The following is a 5000-nucleotide window of genomic DNA, read 5'->3' as shown; positions in this document are numbered from 1 at the left end:
CGACCACGCGGGCGATGCCGTCTTTGACCGCCACCACGTCAGGCTTGCGGATGCCCTCAGGTGTTCGGAGGTGGGGCTCCACAGAGACATTGAAGCCCCTCTGCGCGAGTCCACGGGCGACATAACGCACTACAGCGTCATGGCGCTTGACCCGGGACCCGTGCGTCCTAAAGCAAGCCTGAAGTACGTGGTTGGCGGTCTCCACGGCCTGGCACCCCGCGCGGCATCTGGTGTCCGCCTCCCGCCCGCGACTGCGCCGTGCCTTCGTAGGGAAGGCGTTGATGCGGGCGCGGAGGGCGTCGATGTACTCACGCCCAGATAGCAGGCGACTGGTGTCGGCGACCCACTGATGTTGGCCACTGACGGCGGCAGAAGATGACAGTGCCGCACCGTCAATGGCGATGTGTAGGCGCGCCGCCCACATTTCCCCAACCTGCGTTGACGATTTGAGGAGGTGGCCCTCCCACATTAGGTGGCGCTCCAGCACCTCGATCTCACGCTGCACCTCATCCATGCCTGCACCGTCGCAGGCTGGCCCTATCTTCTTCAGCGCCAGGAGACGGGACCGACGGAGGGTCGGACCCATCCATCGGCAAGATGGAATGCCGAGGCCCCCCTGGGCAACAGGAGCGTGGAAGTATCCCAGGGGGGTGTCCGCCGGAAGGCGGAACCATCTCCTGACGGCGGCCCGGATGGTAACGTCGGCCGACTTCAATGCACCCACCCGGGTGCGGCTGAGGGCCAGCCCGTGGTACAGGCCAGGGAGAAGTACATTGGTGAGAGCGTGGAGGCGCTGTTGCGGCTTCAGCGGAGCTCGGGAGATGACGTCAAGCTGCTCCACCAGGTGGCTACGTGGATTGAAGACACAGCGACCCGCCGTGGAAAATTGCAGCCCCAGGTACCGGAAGGTTTCACCCACACGCAGGGCAGGCATGGTGGTATTGCCTGCTGTGAAGGTGACATTGCTGTCCACCTTCACCTTCTTCTCGCGCCCTGACGCGACTAAGGCGAGGGTGAAACACTTCCGGGCGTTGATCTGCAGCCCCAGGTGGGCGAGGGCTGCGGTAGCTGCGTCGATGAGGGACTGCAAGCCCCTCGGGGTCGCTGCAAACAGCAAGACGTCATCTGCAAAGGCCGCAGCGTTGACTCTGCGACCGAGGATCCGAGCTCCGATGTGGGAGGGCAGTTGGCCTAAAACGTAGTCCACCGCAAAGTTGAACAGGAGGGGGGAGAGGGGATCGCCCTGGCGAACGCCCCGTGCTGGCTGCACAGACACGCCCACGCCGGCGCCGTCCGCTATCACTGTCGTGCTGCCCTCGTAGCACCGCTCGACATACTCGACAAAGCAATCCGGCAGGCCATGCGCCTTCAGCACGGGGCGAAGGGCAGCATGATCTACCGAATCGAATGCCTTAGATACGTCGATCGATGCCACAAAGACAGAGCGGCAGGAGCGAACTGCGTCGGTGAGAGCAGTGTCCAAGATGAAGGTATTTTCCAACATCCCATCCCGAGGGATGAATGCCCGCTGACGTTCGTCCACAGCACATGCGCGCATCAGGCGTGACGCGAGAACCTTGTGAAAGGTCCGCGCCAACACCGAGCAGACCGTAATGGGGCGAAAGTCAGCGGGGGATGTTGGTGCAGCCGTTTTCGGGAGAAGGGACGTCCGCGCGCGAAGCAGGCGTTCCGGAAGGGCGCGGGCCAGAAGGAAGAGATTCATCACTTTCACCAGGACTTCGTGCGGCAGGCGCCGCAACTCCGCTGGGGTAAGGCCGTCCGGCCCGGCTGCTGATCCCCTGGGCGGCAACGCGGCGGCGACCTCCTCATGTGTGACCGGCCCCCATATGCACTCGAGAGCGACAGGCTCTGAGTGCGGGAGGAGGCGGTCACGAATGAAGCCCGCGGTGGAGATGGGCTTCTTAGTGAAGAGGTCCGCCCAGAAGTCCAGCAGACCAGGGATGGCAGGTGGCGGCTGGAGCAGGGTGCCATCCAAGAGGCCGCGCACGCAACGTGCACGCGACCGTCGGAAGGCATCCTGCGTTCTCGCGTACTCCCAGCGGCGCCGCTTGCGCTTCTGCGTCGGCGGCGCGGCAGGCGGCCGCTTCGATGGTTGGCGCGGCCGCTGTGTCCTGGTGATCGATCTCTCCCCTCTGGACCCGACCGACGCAAGGGCATCCGGGAGCATGCCCAGGATGACATCGGGCGGCGTGCCCCGCCCCAGACCTATGACACGATCCAGGGCAGAGAAACGCTGGGCGGAAGCGGGTAGCCCCGCCAGATGCTCCCAGATGGCGGCGTCAGTCGGCCCCTCCGGCGGCGGCCCGGTGGTGTCGGCCGCGAAGTCCTCGGCTGCGTCGACGGGCGGCGCAGCGGCCTCGCCCGCGTCAGGCAGCGGGCTCGCTGCTCCCCGGCGGGACGCCGGCTCTTCCCCCCGACCGACCTCAAGCGCCTCCATGAATTGGCGGACAAGCTGTTTGTGGGCAGCTTGCCGCCGTCGGCACTTGATTGCCTCGAGCGTTCGGTCGGGGAACATCCTGATGAGTTCTTGATTGACGAAGAAGAACCGGGCGTCCCTCTCAAGGAACAGTTCGGCCTCCGCCTTGGCGAGCGACAGGACTTCTTCCTCCGTCCACCTCGCGCGATGCCTCTCCGTGACGATCTCCGCGTTGGCGGCCGCAAGATGTTGGCGGCGGCGATGGACCCCGAGACCGTTCTTGGTTGTAAAGCTGCGGTGGCACTCACTACAGGTATACATAGCTGCAAAAGTTACAAGATTTTCGGCACGGCCGGTTGGCCGGCTAGGTGCTGGGGGAGTTGGGGTGGCGCCTTCAGCGGAAGGGCCACCACTTATTCTCTGCTTACTGCCCCCAACTAACAAAGGGATAGTGCGAGGGGGGGCTGGTAACCCCCCCAAGCCCCTGGTGCGGTCTTCCACTCTGCGAAATCAGCGGGCCCACGAGAAGGGGAGAAGACCGCAGGAGAGGAGAGGCTAAGAGGGCTAGGCCCATGTATTGCGCATCACTCTCCCTGTAACTATAACCCAAGGAAGGCACCTCGCAGCAGCAGCACGACTACATCAAGACCGCACTTCGAGAAGCCAAGTCCGGATGCAGCCACACCGCCGCCACTTGGCCACCTTAAGAGAGTCATAGTTACTCCCGCCATAAAATGGTTCAAATGGCTCTGAGCACTATGGGACTCAACTGCTGAGGTCATTAGTCCCCTAGAACTTAGAACTAGTTAAACCTAACTAACCTAAGGACATCACAAACATCCATGCCCGAGGCAGGATTCGAACCTGCGACCGTAGCGGTCTTGCGGTTCCAGACTGCAGCGCCTTTAACCGCACGGCCACTTCGGCCGGCAAGAGAGTCATAGTTACTCCCGCCGTTTACCCGCGCTTGCTTGAATTTCTTCACGTTGACATTCAGAGCACTGGGCAGAAATCACATTGCGTCAACACCCGCTAGGGCCATCGCAATGCTTTGTTTTAATTAGACAGTCGGATTCCCCCAGTCCGTGCCAGTTCTGAGTTGATCGTTGAATGGCGGCCGAAGAGAATCCGCGCACCCGCGCGCCCCCGGAGGAGCACGCTAAGGCGGACGCGGCCTCGCAGCAAGGAAGATCCGTGGGAGGCCAAGGCACGGGACCGAGCTCGGATCCTGCACGCAGGTTGAAGCACCGGGGCGCGAACGCCGCGCAGGCGCGCGCATCCTGCACCGCCGGCCAGCACGAGGCCGACCAACGGCGAGAGCAGACCACGCCCGCGCTAAACGCCCGCACTTACCGGCACCCCTACGGCACTCACCTCGCCCAGGCCCGGCACGTTAGCGCTGACCCACTTCCCGACCAAGCCCGACACGCCCCGATCCTCAGAGCCAATCCTTATCCCGAAGTTACGGATCCAATTTGCCGACTTCCCTTACCTACATTATTCTATCGACTAGAGGCTCTTCACCTTGGAGACCTGCTGCGGATATGGGTACGAACCGGCGCGACACCTCCACGTGGCCCTCTCCCGGATTTTCAAGGTCCGAGGGGAAGATCGGGACACCGCCGCAACTGCGGTGCTCTTCGCGTTCCAAACCCTATCTCCCTGCTAGAGGATTCCAGGGAACTCGAACGCTCATGCAGAAAAGAAAACTCTTCCCCGATCTCCCGACGGCGTCTCCGGGTCCTTTTGGGTTACCCCGACGAGCATCTCTAAAAGAGGGGCCCGACTTGTATCGGTTCCGCTGCCGGGTTCCGGAATAGGAACCGGATTCCCTTTCGCCCAACGGGGGCCAGCACAAAGCGCATCATGCTATGACGGCCCCCATCAACATCGGATTTCTCCTAGGGCTTAGGATCGACTGACTCGTGTGCAACGGCTGTTCACACGAAACCCTTCTCCGCGTCAGCCCTCCAGGGCCTCGCTGGAGTATTTGCTACTACCACCAAGATCTGCACCGACGGCGGCTCCAGGCAGGCTCACGCCCAGACCCTTCTGCGCCCACCGCCGCGACCCTCCTACTCGTCAGGGCTTCGCGGCCGGCCGCAAGGACCGGCCATGACTGCCAGACTGACGGCCGAGTATAGGCACGACGCTTCAGCGCCATCCATTTTCAGGGCTAGTTGCTTCGGCAGGTGAGTTGTTACACACTCCTTAGCGGATTCCGACTTCCATGGCCACCGTCCTGCTGTCTTAAGCAACCAACGCCTTTCATGGTTTCCCATGAGCGTCGATTCGGGCGCCTTAACTCGGCGTTTGGTTCATCCCACAGCGCCAGTTCTGCTTACCAAAAGTGGCCCACTTGGCACTCCGATCCGAGTCGTTTGCTCGCGGCTTCAGCATATCAAGCAAGCCGGAGATCTCACCCATTTAAAGTTTGAGAATAGGTTGAGGTCGTTTCGGCCCCAAGGCCTCTAATCATTCGCTTTACCGGATGAGACTCGTACGAGCACCAGCTATCCTGAGGGAAACTTCGGAGGGAACCAGCTACTAGATGGTTCGATTA

General features: G+C 62.1%; 1 pseudogene; it reads right to left on the bottom strand.

The window, feature by feature from the left end:
- The window catches only part of LOC124771742, an 8186-nt pseudogene that overhangs the window by 1937 nt on the left and 1249 nt on the right, over nt 1–5000 (bottom strand).

This window comes from Schistocerca piceifrons, unplaced genomic scaffold (assembly GCF_021461385.2).
Source record: "Schistocerca piceifrons isolate TAMUIC-IGC-003096 unplaced genomic scaffold, iqSchPice1.1 HiC_scaffold_936, whole genome shotgun sequence".
In the NCBI taxonomy this organism is placed as follows: domain Eukaryota; kingdom Metazoa; phylum Arthropoda; class Insecta; order Orthoptera; family Acrididae; genus Schistocerca; species Schistocerca piceifrons.
Note: the sequence above shows the minus strand (reverse complement) of the source record. Positions and strands in the feature narration are given on the sequence as shown.